This window comes from Schistocerca nitens, chromosome 4 (assembly GCF_023898315.1).
Source record: "Schistocerca nitens isolate TAMUIC-IGC-003100 chromosome 4, iqSchNite1.1, whole genome shotgun sequence".
Lineage (NCBI taxonomy): Eukaryota > Metazoa > Arthropoda > Insecta > Orthoptera > Acrididae > Schistocerca > Schistocerca nitens.
Genome location: NC_064617.1, coordinates 926,638,942 through 926,659,171, shown reverse-complemented (window position 1 = coordinate 926,659,171; position 20,230 = coordinate 926,638,942).

Genomic DNA, 20,230 nt, shown 5'->3' with positions numbered 1-20,230 from the left:
ACGCTTCATCCAGTCCCAAACATGCTCAATGGGGGACAGATCCGGAGATCTTGCTGGCCAGGGTAGTTGACTTACACCTTCTAGAGCACGTTGGGTGGCACGGGATACATGCGGACGTGCATTGTCCTGTTGGAACAGCAAGTTCCCTTGCCGGTCTAGGAATGGTAGAACGATGGGTTCGATGACGGTTTGGATGTACCGTGCACTATTCAGTGTCCCCTCGACGACCACCAGTGGTGTACGGCCAGTGTAGGAGATCGCTCCCCACACCATGATGCCGGGTGTTGGCCCTGTGTGCCTCGGTCGTATGCAGTCCTGATTGTGGCGCTCACCTGCACGGCGCCAAACACGCATACGACCATCATTGGCACCAAGGCAGAAGCGACTCTCATCGCTGAAGACGACACGTCTCCATTCGTCCCTCCATTCACGCCTGTCGCGACACCATTGGAGGCGGGCTGCACGATGTTGGGGCGTGAGCGGAAGACGGCCTAACGGTGTGCGGGACCGTAGCCCAGCTTCATGGAGACGGTTGCGAATGGTCCTCGCCGATACCCCAGGAGCAACAGTGTCCCTAATTTGCTGGGAAGTGGCGGTGCGGTCCCCTACGGCACTGCGTAGGATCCTACGGTCTTGGCGTGCATCCGTGCGTCGCTGCGGTCCGGTCCCAGGTCGACGGGCACGTGCACCTTCCGCCGACCACTGGCGACAACATCGATGTACTGTGGAGACCTCACGCCCCACGTGTTGAGCAATTCGGCGGTACGTCCACCCGGCCTCCCGCATGCCCACCATACGCCCTCGCTCAAAGTCCGTCAACTGCACATACGGTTCACGTCCACGCTGTCGCGGCATGCTACCAGTGTTAAAGACTGCGATGGAGCTCCGTATGCCACGGCAAACTGGCTGACACTGACGGCGGCGGTGCACAAATGCTGCGCAGCTAGCGCCATTCGACGGCCAACACCGCGGTTCCTGGTGTGTCCGCTGTGCCGTGCGTGTGATCATTGCTTGTACAGCCCTCTCGCAGTGTCCGGAGCAAGTATGGTGGGTCTGACACACCGGTGTCAATGTGTTCTTTTTTCCATTTCCAGGAGTGTAATTTTCATTTTGTTGCTACAAGTGCTTTTATGTTTACCCGTCGCTTTGTGTAAACTTTCTATGTACATCCTGATATACATTACATGTATACACTTTTATTATGCACAGGCCTGAAGATGACATAGTGGTATGCCGAAACTGGTACTCAAAACAAAATAAAATAAAGTAAAATAACATCTCAGTTACACGGCTGTTGGCGAATTTCATTGATATTGACAGTCACGTAGCTGCCTGGACAGGCAGAGTTTGACGGATGCTGTAATTCTGTCGTAATATTGAGCACGTCAGTGACGTATGGCAACTTCTGCAGTAGACGCGGAAAGCGGACGGCAGTGGAATAGTGCGCATTACGAAGTTTTTGGAGAACGATTGTCTGGTCTATATTACTCAACATGGATTCCGTAAGTAGAGTTCTTAAGAAACATAGCTCTCTGTCTCCAACTCTCTAGACAAAGGATACCAGTTGGAGATCCGGCACTATACAGCATCTCGTCGACGACTCTGGTCCTCATATTGAACAAACTGTGTTAGTAGCGGTTTATAACAGAACCAATAGTATGTCTTTGTCGCTTGTTTGACCTTTTCTGGATATGTAATGTTCCTAATCCATTATGAAGGGTGAATGAGGAGGAAAGATACGTGTTTTGACGGGTGATAGCGTTAGTGATTCTGAACAAAGAACTTGATGTGGATATATGTCCTATTCCGAATGGTTTCCGAGATAGAACACTTTTAATGTACACTTCTATTTATTTTCTGTATTTTTCATTGTCATTGTTTACTACGTACCACAGTAATATCAAGCAAGTTGAGACGGACGTTTTGATACAGGACGCTTGTGGTCCATCAAGTCGGAAAATTACCTCAAACTGGCCTACAAAATGCACCTAAGCTACAGGCAAGCGCGTCGAGTGAGATTTTCAATATTCTCGCGATCTCTTCGCGCAAACAGTTAGTCCTCGAAAAAATAAAATGAATACTACCTTTTTTGTAGCAAATTTAATTTAGTTTAATTGTGTACTGAGACACGTTTTCGTTGGAGTGTCCGGTTTTCGAATAATTAAACAAAATGTACAAAAGTGATATTAAACGTGTTGTATCTCGGAAACCATTCGTAATAGGGCATATGTCCACATGAAGTTGTTTGTTCAGAAACACTAATACAATCGCATCCCAAAGCATGTACGTTTCCTTCTGACTCACCCTGTATAAGGAAATATTTACATGCGCCATTCTTGCATTCACAGTACCTAGTGGTCAAAATTGGAACTAACAATTTTTTTTTTCCTGTTGTAAATCGGTTTCGCATTAGAGTACTATTACCTTTCGCTACTATATGATAATTACAGTGTGCACTGGAAGTCTTTGAGTAGCTGCACTTTAATACCGCCCGATGTATAGGAACGTTGCAACGCGAAAGACTGCATCGAATTGCAGCAATATCGGCAAATTATCCACCGATAGGTGCAGGAACAATCCTGAACGTAGATAAATGAAACGTAGTGCGCATAAACAGACAGAGACATCTGCTACTGTTATGTCCAGATATTGACAATAAACCGCTTGAAATAATATAAATACATTAATGGCCATTAAAATTGCTACACCAAGAAGAAATTCAGATGATAAACGGGTATTCATTGGATAAATATATTGAGCTAGAACTGACATGTGATAACATTTTCACGCAATTTGGGTGCACAGATTCTGAGAAATCAGTGCCCAGAACAACCACCTCTGGCGGTAATAGCGCCCTTGATACGTCTGGGCATTGAGTCAAACAGAGTTTGGATGGCGTGAACAGGTACAGCTGCCCATGTAGCTTCAACACGATGCCTCAGTTCATCAAGAGTAGTGACTGGTGTATTGTGACGAGCCAGTTGCTCGGCCACCATTGACCACACGTTTTCAATTGGTGAGAGATTTGGAGAATGTACTGGCCAGGGCAGCAGTCAAACCTTTTCTGTATCCAGAAAGGCCCGTACAGGACCTGCAACATGCGGTCGTGCATTATCCTGCTGAAATGTAGGGTTTCGCAGGGATCGAATGAAGGGTGGAGCCACGGGTCGTAACACATCTGAAATGTAACGTCCACAGTTCAAAGTGCCGTTAATGCGAACAAGAGGTGACCGAGACGTGTAACCTATGGCACCCCATACCATCACGCCGGGTGATAAGCCAATATGGCGATGACGAATACACGCTTCCAATGTGCGTTCACCCCGATGTCGCCAAACACGGATGCGACCATCATGATGCTGTAAACAGAACCTGGATTCATCCGAAAAAATGACGTTTTGCCATTCGTGCACCCAGGTTCGTCGTTGAGTATACCATCGCAGGTGCTCCTGCCTGTGATGCAGCGTGAAGAGTAACCGCAGCCACGGCCTCCGAGCTGATAGTCCACGCTGCTGCAAACGTCGTCGAACTGTTCGTGCAGATGGTTGTTGTCTTGGAAACGTCCTCATCTGTTGACTCAGGGATCGAGACGTGGCTGCACGATCCGTTACAGCCATGCGGATAAGATGCCTGTCATCTCGACTGCTAGTGATACGAGGCCATTGGGATCCAGCACGGCGTTCCTTATTACCCTCCTGAACCCACCGACTCCATATTCTGCTAACAATCATTGGATCTCGACCAACGCGAGCAGCAATGTCGCGATACTATAAACCGCAATCGCGATTGGCTACAATCCGACCTTTATCAAAGTCGGAAACGAGATGGTATGCATTTCTCCTCCTTACACTAGGCATCACAACAACGTTTCACCAGGCAACGCCGGTCAACTGCTGTTTGTGTATGAGAAATCTGTTGGAAACTTTCCTCATGTCAGCACGTTGTAGGTGTCGCCACCGGCGCCAACCTTGTGTGAATGCTCTGAAAAGCTGATCATTTGCATATCACATCATTTTCCTGTCGGCTAAATTTCGCGTCTGTAGCACGTCATCTTCGTGGTGTAGCAAGTTTAATTGCCAGTAGTGTAGTAGAGGATCTAGGTGAAAACCTCCACACAGTCCTAAAATGGAATGACTACATCGAACTTATTCTAGGAAAATATCTTAGACTGAAGTTAGTTGGGAAACTGATAGAGAAGGTAATTCATCGATGAAAGAAGTGGCATACGAAACACTTCTCAGACTGATTCTTGTGTATTGCTAATCAGTGTGCGACACTTCCCTGGTTGGATTAATATTTATGAAACTAGTTTAGCGCCCGCTGCTTCGCTCCCGTAGACTGTATAGTCTGCACAATTTCTTTTATTTTTCTTTTATCGGATTTCTATGTTGATCACAATTTGCAACATGTTTTAAACTTTTCACGCTAATGGAGGCCATAGAACTTCGGTCAATCCGAAAGTACTTTTGACCAAACAACAATTTTGGTAGCTGTAGTCGGAGTTCTTTGTTAATCCTGCCTGCGTTGTGAGTTTCTATGAATTCATCCACTAAAACATATTTCTTTAGAAGTCAAATACCAGTTTTCATTTATTTAGCTTTAAATGTGTTTTGATATAACGAAAAATTTTTATAAAAATTTCATCTTCTGCTTCATCCCCTTAGGACTTGAATTTACAAAACACAAAAAGACGTACTTTTTATATGTACAACCGAGAAGCGGAATATAAATATTCTCATATTTATCTTTAAAATTTTCATAAAAGTATTTCAGTAACTATGTATTTTCAAAATAAAATTTCAGCCACTATACACCTCCTTACTGCTTGAATTTCCAAAAGTTCTGAGAGCACTCCGTCTTCAGGCCACAAGTGGACCTTCGGTACCATCCGACCGCCGTGTCATTCTCAGCTGACGATGCGGTTAGGAGGGGCGTGTAGTCAGCACACTGCTCTCCCGGTCGTTATGATGGTTTTCTTTGACCGGAGCCGCTGCTATTCGATCGAATAGCTCCTCAAATGGTATCACGAGGCTGAGTGCACCCCGAAAAATGGCAACAGCACATGGGGACCCTACTGGTCACTCATCCAAGTGCCGGCCACGCCTGACAGCGCTTTACTTCGGTGATCTGACGGGACTGCTGTACCCACTGTGTTACTGAGAAACCAAATACCAATACTCGCAATTCTAGATTCAAAATTGCCTTAATAGCGACATATTTTCACAATTATTTCATTCCCTACTTCCAAAAGGGGCGAATTTCTAAAAATCCCTTCTTAAGCGTAGCATACATTTCCGAATTTGAGGTTTCTATCCTTACCAGTTTGCGGTGGCCGATGAAGAGCCAGTCAGTCAGTCAGTCACTAATAAATTTCGTTTTATATATATAGATAGATAATATCCAAAGAATAGTGGTGCATTTCGTCATGGAATCGTATACGAAGCTCGAGAGCGGTATGGAGTTGCTCAGCGAAATCCAGTGGCAAACGCGTTATGGAGACGTGCAAGGTATTTCCTCCATCAACATAATCTTCACGAAATGATCACGATGCGAAAATCAGGTAAATTAGAGGTCAATGGAGGCTCATGGACTGTCGCCCTTCCCATGTATCATTCGCAAATAGAGTAGAGATGATTGTGCTGCCGGAAGCAACTGCTGCTACACACTGAAAGTGTCTTGCGGAGCATATATCCTGATGCAGACAAAAGTCTTTCTTCAGGATTTGCAGAAATGAAAGGAAATCCGTGTTGCAGGAATGTTTCATTGTATTTTTGCACGCAGAGGCAACAGTGTCTTTAGTTTTAACTATTACTCATTGTCTATTATAGCTGGATCTATAACTTCATTATTACTTGTCATGAGGTTTGACTGATTTACCAATTATCCACTGGTAAGACATTGTGGCTTTTTTTTGGCAACTCTTAGCTCAGTAACATACTATGTTATGCATTGAGGTGAAAAAAAATCATGAGATACCTCTTAATATCGTGTCAGATAACTTTTAGCTGACGTACAGCAGAAAGTTGACGTGGAATGGACTCAACGAGTTGTTGAAAGTGCCCTACAGAAGTATTGAGCCATGCTACCTCTTTAGCTATCCATAATTCCGAAGGTGTTGCTGGTGCAGGATTATGTTCACGAACTGACCTCTCGACTACACCCCATAAACGTTCTGTGGGATTCATGTCGGGGAAGCTGTTTGGTCCTATCATTCGCTAGAATTGTCCAGAGTGTTCTTCAGACCAATTGCGAACATTGCGGCCCGGAAAACGGCTCTAAGCACTATGGGACTTAACTTCTGAGGTCATCAGTCCCCTAGAACTTAGAACTATTTAAACCTAACTAACCTAAGGACATCACACACATCCATGCCCAAGGCAGGATTCGAACCTGCGACCGTAGCAGCAGCGCGGTTCCGGACTGAAGCGCCTAGAACCGCTCGGTCACAGGGCCGGCGATTTCGGCCCACTGACATGGCTACAAATGGTCTCCAAGTAGCTGAAGATAACCATTTACAGTCAAAAATCTGTTCAGTTGTACTGGATGATCCCGTTCATTGTATGTAAGCACAGTCCACACTATTATGGAGCCACTTTGCGTAGTTGACAACTTGGACCATGGCTTCGTGGGGTTTGCGCGACACTCGAACCCTACCATCAGCTCTTACCAACTGAAATCGGGACTCATCTGACCAGTCCACCGTTTCCCTGCCATCTAGGGTCCAACCGATATGGTCGCGAGCCCAGAGGAGGTGCGGCCATGGTGTCACCAAAGTCATTCGCGACGGCCACATGCTGCCGTAGCCCATTAGCGCCGTATTTCGCCGCACTGCCCTAGCAGATACGTTCACCGTACGTCGCACATTGATTTCTGCGGTTATTTCACGCAGAGTTGCTTGTCTGTTAACACAGACAACGTTACACGAACGCCGCTGCTCTCGGTTGTTAAGTGAAGGCCGTCTGCCACTGTCTCGTTTGTGGTGAGACGTAATGGCTGAAATTTAATATTCTTGGCACACTCTTGACACTGTGGATTTTGGAATACTGAATTCGCTAACAATTTCCGAGATGCAGTGTCCCACGCGTCTACCTCCAACTGTCTATCGTGCGACTATGACAGCCCCGCCTATGCACTGCCCTTTTGTACCTTATGTACACGATACGACCGCCGTCTATGTACGGTATGTGCATATCGTTATCCCATGACCTGTGTTAGCTCAGTATGTACGTAGTTTGTGTCTATCGTGCACTGATGATGATTTCTGGTTTGTGGGACCCTCAACTGTGCAGTCATCAGCGCCTGTTCGTGCACTGAATTTTTATAGAAGTTAAACACTGTGGCCGGCCGAGGTGGCCGAGCGGCTCTAGGCGCTACAGTCTGGAACTGCGAGACAGCTACGGTCGAAGGTTCGAATCCTGCCTCGGGCATGGATGTGTGTGATATCCTTAGGTCAGTTAGGTTTAAGTAGTTCTAAGTTCTAGGGGACTGATGACCTCATAAGTTAAGTCCCATGAGTGCTCAGAGCCATTTTTTTAAACACTGTGAATGAAACTGAACAACTTGCCATATCACCCAAACAATGGATAACAAAATGTTAATAACTGTTACATACACAGCCGCCATGAACTACAACGGAGATACTCTGCGAAAGCGATTGTCGGAACGTTATAGGTGTTCCCTAAAGCCCCACAATTCTTCGTCGGAGAAAATAGTCAACAGAGTGGTCAAACGCAATACCAAACGAATTTGAACATTTCTCGTTATTGAAAACTGTTAGTGTTTGCAATAAAGTACTGAAGATTGTAATCAGTGGGTATCACCAGAGAGTGGTTAAGGTTCTTCACCTTTAACTGTACAGAAATGTTAACCCTGAAACTTCCTGGCAGTTTAGAACCGTGTGCCTGACCGGTACCCGAACCTGTAATCTTTTGCCTGTCGTGGCCAAGTGCTACACCAACTAAGCTATCCAAGCTCCACTCACGGTCCACCCACACATCTGTGTGTGCGTTTCGTGTTGATAGCTCAGTCCCGGGCCTCCACACAGTTTTAATCTGCTGGGAAGCTACAAATCAGCACACACTCCACTTTATGGTGGAAATTGATTCTGGTATGTCAAAATTGCTGGTTAAGTAGTAGTGTAAGCTTAGGGACTGATGACCTTAGCAGTTACGTCCCGAAAGAAACAAGATAACAAGATTAAAAATTACGAAAAACAGTTTCTTCCAGGATAGTTGTTTTATCATTAAACATGTTGAAGCGTTCTCCAGCGTGGTCAAAGTCCCTGTCTGAGAAACCCTGTATACCACGAAGTAATTTAATTACAGGACAAGGACAGCTATGAAATGACTGATTTCAAAAAAATGGCTCTGAGCACTATGGGACTTAACAACTGTGATCATCAGTCCCCTAGAACTTAGAACTACTTAAATCTAAGTAACCTAAGGACATCACACACATCCATGCCCGAGGCAGGATTCGAAACTGCGACCGTAGTGGTCACGCGGTTCCAGACTGAAGCGCCTAGAACCGCACGGCCTGACTGATTTCAATGGCTATATTACTTAGACGGATGTGGAAGCATTTCTTTCGCTGTATTCACATATCTGAGACAGTGTGCCGCGCCGGATTAGCCGGGCGGTTTAAGGCTCTACAGTCATGGACTGTGCGGCTGGTCCCGGCGGAGGTTCGAGTCCTCCCTCGGGCATGGGTGTGTGTGTTTGTCCTTAGGATAATTTAGCTTAAGTAGTGTGTAAGCTTAGGGACTGATGACCTTAGCAGTTACGTCCCGTAAGATTTCACACACTTTTTTTTTTTGAGACAGTGTGGTTGAACAACTCTCCCACCACATCATTAATAAGACCCTCATCAAGTAGCTGCCGTGGAAGGCGGCTAACTATCTAGCGTGTGAACAGAATCGTTTCGCAAGCGCTAAGTTAAGGTGAACTACTGCATACATTCAGTATCAATATCTTCCTTTAATAATCACAAACTAAGAAGAGGCCTACGTGACAAACTTCATCGTAACTATACTGAATGTTTATGTTATTTCTTTATAATTTATTATGATAGAAAATACGCCTCTAGGCGATTTATTGATGGTAGCTAGATTTCCCGGTATTCGTTACAGTCTTGTGGCGTTGCAACTTCCCGCTGCACAACAACTTATACATCGAGTTGAAAAAACTCGTGGCTTGCCTCCTAATATGGTGTCGGACCTCCTTTTGCCCGGAGTAATGCAGCAACGCGAAGTGTCATTAACTCAACTAGATGGAACCATTTATAGTTACGAGAGTGTTTCCGGTGCTGGATTTTGTGGACGTACTTTCCTCTCGATTACGTCCCACATATTTTCGATGGGTGCTCAGATCATTCGGCCGATTTGTCCAGAGTGTTCTTAAACCAATCGCGAACAGTTGTAGTAGCGTAACATGGCTCACTGTCATCGATAAAATTCCGTTCTTTTTTGGCGACACGAAGTCCGAGTAGCCGAACGTAACTATTTCCAGTCAATGATCCAGTACAATCCATGTCAACACAGCCCAAACTATTATGCAGACACCAGCAGCCTGCGCAGCGCCTTGTTGACAACCTTGGTCCATGACTTCGTGGGGTCTGAGCCACACTCTACCATCGGCTCTTATCAACTGAAATCGGGATTCATCTGACCACGCCACGGTTTTCCAGTTGGCTAGGATCTAATCGATATGGTAACTAGTCTAGGAGAGGCGCTGCCTTGTTGTTATCAAAGGCACTTGCGTCGGTCGGCTGTTGCTGTAGCTCATTAACGCCACACTGACCTAACGGAAACGCTCGTCGCACAGCTCACATCAATTTCTGCTGTTATTTCACGCAGTGTTGCTCGTCTTTCAGCACTGACGACTCTACGCAAATTCCGCTTCCCTCAGTCGTTAAGTGAAGGCTGTCGACCACTGCGTTGTCCGTGGTGAGAGGTAACGCCAGCAATTTGCTACTTTCGGCCCACTTGTAGCGTAATCCCCACCGCGTTTTTGACTTTATATGGAATAATATTTTAATTAACTGTATAATGCTTATTGTTGCGAGCACAATAGACAAAATGCGATTCTTATTATTAGTTTCTGCAGTTGAAAATATTTTAACTTTGTGCACTTTGATCTATTACGTAGGGATTCGCACAACATTAAAAGATTTCCCGCTGCGCACGTATGATCTTTAATTTGCAAACTATTTTTATGTAACCCTGATCTGGCTTGTCATAAATGGAACACGGTATCATTACTTTAACTAATTATGAATTTAAACATGTCCTTCGGTACTTTCATCTCTGTAATGCACTGAAAATTACTCTTATTATACGTACAGAAGTTACAGTATGCTATGTTCGCTAAACGTAAAAGCTGCAGTGGATTTTTTAATATATGAACACTATTGATTGCCACGACTAACACGAGAGCATGAAACTAAAAATGGAATTTGGTTTTTGTATTATTAGCCAGAACAGGTTTCATCACAGCAGTCTTTGATATCACACAAGTAAAATTTTATTGCTCTGATTGACTTAAATTAATTACGTCACTGATATTGTAATAGCAGTTGGCCATTTCCACCTAAAAATGACATATAAAATCCACTATTCACGTCTGATGTCTCCAGGAAGTTGAAAGAAATAATTTTAATGTTGCGGGAAAACTGCTTTCATTCAATTTAATTTGAATTTGCCGCGGCAGCGGCTCCCGCGATCTTTGCACACCTCTGCGTCATGAAAAATTCTAAATATGCTGAAAACGGCTGAAAATTTGGAATGAGATACTGGGCAAGCTGGCAATAAATTATTACAAGTATTGTTAACAATTTGTATATTCAAAAATCAACATTAATTTAATGTGCACACCTTTTTCATTCATTAGCCTCCAATGGCGTCTTTCTCGAACAAGGAACAAAAGAATGTTAACCAAGCATTCAATCGAGCGTTACAGGCTTTAACAACTGAAACGGATACAAGAAGACAGAGAGAGTAATGTCTTAACCTCCACTATTTATAGGCAATTTAATATGCATCTTCGTTATTTTTTTAATTATCATTGTCTGCCTCGATTTCCATACTCGCCGACCACAGACGTTATTTGCAAAATGTAGATATATAATTATTGCACAAACATATAAATGAAAAAAGATTATTTATTTTTTTACAAAGTCTACATTATCGACAACCGTTCATACAGATATGAAATAATAATAATAGTAGAGATAAATGTTTCTTTTTTCACATATATTGCAACGATTTTGTGAATGTCTTGCCAGGGGACGTCACACACTCTTGACACTGTGGTTCTTGGAATATTGAATTCCCTAACGGTATCCGGAATACAAAGGTCCAAGCGTCCAGCTCCAACTACCGTTCCCGATTCAGAGTCTTTTAATTCGCGTCTTAAAGCCATAATCACGTAGAAATCCTTTCCATATGAATCATCTGAATATAAACGATAGCTCCGCCAATGCACTGCCCTTTTATACCTCGTGCACGCTATACTATCGCCATATGTATATGTGCTTATCGGTATCCTATGATTTTTGTCACTTCAGTGACAGCCAGGATCGTATAACACTCCCTTTGGATACTGCGCAACTTCCTTTTCCTGCTGACAATTCGTCCGTTTAAGAATGACGTGTTGGGTACCATGATATTGTTCACATGTCGTCGTTCACGCCTAACACGGTAGTAATAAAGTTTTTCGATCAGGTTATTCTATACAAGAGGTTGACGTCACTATGTAAGTGGTAGTTACGAGAACGAAGAGAGCAAATTACCAAGGATTGAACACTGGCGGTCTCCAGAGCACACATATTTCCATAATGACTTCTCCAACCCCAGCCGAATCGTCGACGTCTGTTTTTAATGTAGGTATCGAATCACAGTATTACAGTGAAAAATTCCGCTCCTAACCAATACGTCGAAATCAAGACTATCAAAGGCCTTGCTGGAATCAACCGATGTTAAAATTGTTGCTTCATGCCAGTCCATGTCACGTTTGATGTCACAGACATGATGTTTTCAAAACCCTGATTGATAATTGTCGTGGCTCTTAAACGATTTGAAGGAATCCGACAGCTGTTTATGAAAAATGTACACTAATGATGTTATCTCTGTAACTACGATTTCAGCGATCGTGCGATGACTGAGAGGAGGAACCGTATTACGATCTCCTGCGACAAAACAGTTTCGGAAGACCGAACTCAGTATTTCTGTTTTCACTGAGGTGACAAAAGTCACAGGATACCTTCTAATTTCGTGTCGGACTTCCTTTCGCCGACCACTGTGTGGACTCAACAAGTCGTTAGTGACGCCTGCAGAAATACTCAGCAATGCTGCCTCTACAGCTGTCCATAACAGAGAAAGCGTAGCCGGTGAACGGTGCTCGATGTGTTCCACGAACTTACCTCTCGATCATGTCCCATAAATATTCCTAGGGATTCGTGTCGGGAGATCTGGGTGGCTTAATCATTAGTTCGAAATGTGCAGAAAGTTCTTCGAAACAGTCGCAGTGACTTGGTCTATTATCATCCGCAAAAATTCCTTCGTGATTCGGACCATGAAGTCCATGAATGGGTGCAAATGGTGTCAGTTGGTCCAGTGGACCCAGTCCATTACACATAAACACAGCCCATACCATTATGCGGCCACCATCTGCTTGCATAGTTCGTTGTTGACACTTTGTCCACGGCTTCGCGGGATCTAGCCATACTCAAACCGAAATCGGGACTCATCTGACCAGGCCACGGTTTTCCAGTCGTCTAGGGTCCAACCGATATGGTCACGAGTCCAGGAGAGGTTCTGCGGACGATGTTCTGTCAGCAAAGGAACTCGTGAAGGTCGTCTGCTGCCAGGGCAGATTAACTCCAAGTTTCGCCACACTGTTCTATCGGATACATTCGTCGTACGTCCCACACTGATTTCTGCGACGATTTCAAGCAGTGTTGCTTGTCTGTTAGCACTGGCAACCCTACCCAAACGCGCTGCTCTCGATCGTGAAGCGAAGGCTGTCGGCCACTGCGTTGTTCGTGGTGCGAGATAATGTCAGAAATTAGGTATCCTCGAGACACTCTTGGCAGTGTCGATCTCGGAATATTGGATTCCCTAACGACTTCCAGAATGGAATATCCCGTGCGTCTCGCTCCAACTACCATTCCGCGTGCAAAGTATGTTACTTCCCGTCGTGTGGCCATAACCGTTGAGTGAGCCGGCCGGTGTGGCCGAGCGGTTCTAGGCGCTTCAGTATGGAACCGCGCGACCACTACGGTCGCAGGTTCGAATCCTGCCTCGGGCATGGATGTGTGTGGTGTCCTTAGTTTAGTTAGGTTTAAGTAGTTATAAGTTCTAGGGGACTGATGACCTCAGATGTTAAGTCCCATAGTGCTCAGAGCTATTTGAACCATTTGAACAGCTCCACAGATGCACTGCCCTTTTATACCTTGTGTACGCGATACTGCCTCCATCTGTATATGTGCATATCGCCATCCTATACCTCTTGTCACCTCAGTTTAGATAAACAGTAATGCCATCTCGTGCCGTCCTGTTGAACGCCTCTTGTCTTACTATGTTCCTCACTGGAAATCAGTGCTTACGCTAGAATGACAAAAATAAAATAAAACAAATAAAATAAAACATAGAAAAAAACAAGTAATGCTTTTAATAGTTTCCACAATGAAACATTGTCTCAAAATATGGTAGAAAACCCAAAGAGATTCTGGTCGTATGTAAAGTACACCAGTGGCAAAGAAGAGTCAATACCGTCACTGCGCGATAGCAATGGAAATGTTACTGATGATGGTGCCACTAAAGCGGACTTACTAAATACCGTTTTCCATAATTCCTTCACGAAAGAAGACGAAGGAAATATTCCAGAATTCTAAACCAGAACAACTGTTAGCATGAGTGACATAAAAGTAGATATCTTAGGTGTTGCGAAACAATTCAAATCTCTTAAGAAAGAGAAGTCCTCCGGTCCTGATGGTGTACCAATCACGTTTCTCTCAGAGTATGCAGACACAATAGCGCCTTTCTTAGCAATCATATACAACCGCTGACTTGACGGAAGGTCTGTTCCTAAAGACTGGAAGGTAGCACAGGTCACACCAATACTCAAGAAAGGAAATAGGAGTAACTCATTGAATCACAGACCCTTATCACCGACCCCAATTTGCAGCAGGATTTTGGAGCATATACTGTATTCGAACATTATGGTTCAAAAAAATGGTTCAAATGGCTCTGAGCACTATGGGACTTAACATCTATGGTCATCAGTCCCCTAGAACTTAGAACTACTTAAACCTAACTAACCTAAGGACAGCACACAACACCCAGTCATCACGAGGCAGAGAAAATCCCTGACCCCGCCGGGAATCGACCCCGGGAACCCGGGCGCGGGAAGCGAGAACGCTACCCCACGACCACGAGCTGCGGACGGCGCGAACATTATCAATCACCGTGAAGAAAATTACTTATTGATACATAACCAACACCGATTCAGAAAATATCGTTCTTGTGCAACGCAGCTATCTCTAATTCCATGAAGTAATGACTGCTGTAGACAAGGGATCTCAGATCGATTCCATATTCCTAAATTTCCAGAAGGCTTTTGATACCGTTCCTCACATGCGACTACTAATCAAATTGCTTGCACATGGAGTATCGTCTCAGTTGTGTGACTGGATTCGTGATTTCCTCTCAGAGAGGTCACAGTTCGTAGTGATAGACGGTAAGTCATCGAGTAGAACAGAAGTGATATCTGGCGTTCCGCAAGGTAGAGTCATATCCCTCTGCTGTTTCTGATTTATATGAATGATCTAGGTGATAATCTGAGCAGCCCCTTACATTGTTTGCAGATGACCTTGTAATTTACCGTCTAGTAAAATCATCAGACGATCAATTCCAATTACAAAATGATCTAGAGAGAATTTCAGTATGGTGAGAAAAGCGGCAATTGCACTAAAAGAAAAGTGCGAGGTCATCCACATGGATACTAAAAGAAATCCGATAAATTTCGGGTATTCGATAAATCGCACAAATCTAAAGGCTGTCAATTAGACTAAATATCTAGGAATTACAATTACGAGCAACTAAAATTAGAAAGACCACATAGATAATATTGTGGGGAAGGCGAAACAAAGACTGCGCTTTTTTGGCAGAACACTTATAAGATGCGACAAACCCACTAAAGAGAGAGCCTACATTACGGTTGTCCGTCCTCTGCTGGAATATTGCTGCGCGGTGTGGGATCCTTCCCAGGTAGGATTGACGGAGGACATCGAAAAAGTGCAAATAAGGGCAGCTCGTTTCGTGTTATCGCACAACAGGAGCGAAAGTGTCACTGATTTGATATGCGGGTTGCGGTGGCAGTCACTGAAACAAAGGCGGTTTTCTTTGCGACGAGATCTATTTACGACATTTCAATCACCAACTTTCTCTTCCGAATGCGAAAATATTTTGATGACAACCACCTACGCAGGGAGAGATGATCATAATAATAAGAGAAATCAGAGCTAGAACGGAAATATTTAGGTGTTTCTTTTTCCTACGCGCCATTCTAGAGTCGAATGGTAGAGAAGTAGTATGAAAATGGTTCGATGAACCCTCTGCTAGGCACTTAAGTGTGAATTGCAGAGTAACCATGTAGATGTAGAAACTGATATGAAAAGACGCCTTTAATGTTCATCAATCCCGCTTTCTGTGTAGGGAGTGGCACACGCAGAAGTATGTTCAGTGAATAATTGGCAGAGAGTACTCTACTCAGTCCGCCACACCTAGATCTCAATACATGACAGCTCGAGCCGAAGGGAGGTGACAGTGAGCTCTACAGACTTTCACCTCACTTCCTTTTCCTTGACAGACAACCTGGTTTCTCCCAGGCGGCATGACAAGCGGGTAACGAAGCGTTCGGCTCAGTTGGAGCTGTTACTCGGTAACAATTTGCATGCCGTGCACTCGCGCAGTGTGACAGAACGTCAGATACGGCGTGGCCTCGCGTTGTTATTCAGATCGCATCACGCAGATAAACAGCTTTAAATATTCACGAGCTGTCCTCCGGACGTTCGTGGCGACATGGCTGTTCCCCTCCCGCGAACAGCTCTCCTCCACGGATTCGCGTGCTCTTATCAGCATCGCTGAAAGCATAAACCTCGCTCGGCGGCGTGGTCTAAAAGCGGAAAATAGCGCCCAGATTACGTGTTGGTACAACAGATACCATCTTCCATAGTTACGACTTTATACAGCCAGTTTGGCTGAAATCCCTAAACTAGCAGGACAGAGCGGGTGAGTTTACATTTGTAGAAAGGGGCCAAAATAAGTTGCTGTCAGTTACACTCAACATATAAGTTTTATTAGTTAAAATACACAATAACATAAGCAAGAATTAAAAACTCTCAAGGTTTTAACGAAAGAGCTCCTTTGATTTGATTTAAATCGGCTGAAAGCCACATATAAAAATCCAGGGTCCAAGAGGTAAGCAAGGAATTGAGGTCCAGGAGTTCTGGAAGTTTCACTTCTTCAAAAAAAATTTTTTTTGCTTCAATAAAAATAGGCTGAAGGCCACACATTAAGCAAGAACAGTGTTACGGCTTAAGGCCAAAACAAAGGTTTTCAATGTTAATTCTAAATAGGCTGAAACCTGGCTGAAGGCCACATTTCAACCAACCAATCAATTTAACGGCTTACAGCCTAGGAAGAAGGGCTTTCAATTTAACAGGCTAAGGGCCTTAGCTTGAAACATTTCATGCAAACTCGGCTGAAGGCCACATACTAAAGAATAACGATCTTATTACTTAAGGGCAAGACAAAGTTTTCAATTTTCAATTTAAGAGAGATTAAACTCGGCTGAAGGCCACATACTAGAGAATAAGTCTTATTACCTAAGGGCAAGACCAAACTTTTGAAATTTTAATTTGAAGGAGATTAAAACTCAGCTGAAAGCCACACACCATGTCAAAACGATTTTACAGCTTAAGGCGTAGGAAGAAGGGCTTCAATTTGAAAAGCCTGAGGAACTTAGCTTAAAACATTTCATGCAAACTCGGCCTAAGGCCTCATACCCACCCCCCACCCCCCAACAAAAAACAATGTTATGACTTAACGGCAAGAGCAACATTTTAAATTTTCAGTTTAAGAGAATTTAAAACTCGGCTGAAGGCCACACACCATGGAGGAAACATTATCACGGCTTAAGGACAAAAGAGAAAAAACCTCATACAGAATACTTAAGACGAAAACGAAATCACTGTGTAAAACACAAGGAGCGGCGCTCAGAAGGTTCCAAGGATTGGCCTGGGACGGTAACACTAACGCACGTTTAGGTGAGACAAGCAGCCAGACCGACAACCTCTTAACCCGAAGGCCAGCTGACAAACCAACCAACCAACCAAATCAGTTCTGTTCCACCCGATGAGCAAAACGACAACAAGACGTCAATAGCTCAACATTCGGGATACTGGTGCCCAATCCAGCAAAGTCAGAATAAACGCCCAAAACTACCACCACATCTCAGCTGTCGAACTACACGCCGTGCTCGACAGCAACAACACGACGAGGAGAATACGGTGCCAAAAACTATGTCAACGCCCAGGGCAGGTAACTGGAACGTTAACGGCCACAAAGCAGAAGATATCGGTGGTGCACTTCACTAATGAAGGAGTGAATTAAACTAAGTTAAACCCCATCCAAGAAAACGGCTGCAGTTCTAGCCGACTTCAATGCACACATGCTGTTGCGCGTGGGAATCTCGCAGAAAGCAACAACAACAAAAAAAATGTTCAAATGCATGTGGTTGGTTGGTTGTTTGGGGAAGGAGACCAGACAGCGTGGTCATCGGTCTCATCAGATTAGGGAAGGATGGGGAAGGAAGTCGGCCGTGCCCTTTCACAGGAACCATCCCGGCATTTGCCTGGAGTGATTTAGGGAAATCACGGAAAACCTAAATCAGGATGGCCGGACGCGGGATTGAACCGTCGTCCTCCCGAATGCGAGTCCAGTGTCTAACCACTGCGCAAATGCATGTGAAATCTTATGGGACTTAACTGCTAAGGTCATCAGTCCCAAAGCTTACACACTACTTAAGCTAAATTATCCTAAGGACAAACACACACACCCATGCCCGAGGGAGGACTCGAACTTCCGCCGGGACCAGCCGCACAGTCCATGACTGTAGCGCCATAGACCGCTCGGCTAATCCCGCACGGCAGAAAGCAACAACCAGGATCAAACGAAGAGAAGTGATAGCAGCTGAGGCTTGATAGTAGGCTAAGTGAGCAATCAACTTTAGAGTGCAAGATCGGTGGGCGACGAACTTTGTAACCCCCTCAAGAAGCGCCTAACAACTCCAAGCGCGCGTGCACGCCGCCAGCGGCTCCGGCCCGACTCTGCGCGACTGGGACCTCCTCGCTGCTCTGAGCCAACCGACCGACTGCCCGACACACGGAAACGGTCAGAAGATCAAATACACGTCGGCCGATGAGATGACCGACCGAACGACCAACCAACGGTCATTCCCGCTCCAGTCTTCTTCAGTCGGACAGTACGTGTGTGTCGCCAGCAGTCGGCAAGCACTGGCTGTCCGCGCCTCACCAGCGCTTCGTCCCCGTCTTCACTGCTGGTCCGTCTCCAACTCAACTCCAGACACACGATGACCCGGAAATACTAACGATCACTCCAGATATGGTACGACAGTGCACCTATCGATAAGCGCTGCTGCTGCCACTCACGGGCAAGTAAGGCAGAAATTACTGACGCCAGTAAATGGAATAAGAAAACGAGGTGGCATTACCGTAAAAGAAGATGACAAACAATAAATGGCATGAACACCAGCCGCGCATTGGTAGTACATCTACTTCTCTACTCTGCAAATCATATTGCGCTAAGTGGCAGGGGCGTACTTTTTACCGTTCGACATAGAGCGCTTATTATTAATTGTGTACTTAGTGAGCCTATCTTATACCCAACAGCAAAAATGGATGTACAAAAATTGACTATTAAACTACATACGATTTCGCCTGCCGGGGTGGCCAAGCGGTTCTAGGCGCTACAGTCTGGAACCGCGTGACCGCTACGGTCGCAGGTTCGAATCCTGCCTCGGGCATGGATGTGTGTGATGTCCTTAGGTTAGTTAGGTTTAAGTAGTTCTAAGTTCTAGGGGACTGATGACCTTAGAAGTTAAGTCCCATAGTGCTCAGAGCCATTTGAACCATTTTTACATACGGTTTCTGCTTGAGTTACTTTTGCTAAGAGCTTGGTGCTTTTCGACTCGACATTAGAACCATCTTGGTGTGCTTATGCGTTGTTAATAGATAACGCAGAGTGGTTCACTGATTTTATACGAGATATTTTACTTGATGCAACATAAGCTTACTTAGCAAGTATTGTCATTTGCATCGCGTGACAGAACGAGCCTTTTCTAACTTAAATACATGCAGTCATCCCAGAATCATGTCAGACAGAACAAGCTATAACGGTCAGGAGTTACTGTATTTTTGGTATTCCTTTATCTTGTATTCTACAATGACATTTGCACTCCACAACCCACTGTACGGTGCGTGGCAGGAAATACGTCCTAGCAGTAGTATAGGATATCCGTTCTACTGCATACATGTATTGAGTGAAAAAACGACCGTTCCTACAAGTCTGTACCCGCCTTAATTACTCTTATTCTCACGATCTCTATATAAGTGATGGCAGCAGCAAATCATCTCACAGCCTTCGTCATATATTGGTTCTCTGATTTTTGTGGAAACGAAAATATACTTTGTTTCAAACAGCCCCCCTCAAATTTCCCACGCATCACTCTTGCTCTTTCAAATGAGCTGTAGCGATGTTACGAACCTTGCAGAGCATCTAAATTATTTAGATATGTGCCAACGTTTGAGCAGTATCCTAAATTTGGCCCCACTTGTATGTTGTTTTCGTCACAGTCTCAATCCCACTGCAACTTTTGCGTGTTAATCCCATTTCATATCGCTTCTCAATTGTCATCGCTGATCACTAAAAGATTGGACATGCTCTAAAAGTTAGAAACTTCTTTATTTTTGTGATGCAAGTCATATCCTATGCATCCACATTCAAAGAAAGCGGCCGTCTATTACACCAAGAGGAACTTGAATTCTTTCTACATTTTCAACAATAATATTCTCCTGCGCACAACAGCATCGTCAGCAATCTGTTCATCCTGCTGACCCTACATGATAAGTCGTTTCTATAAACAGAAAATCA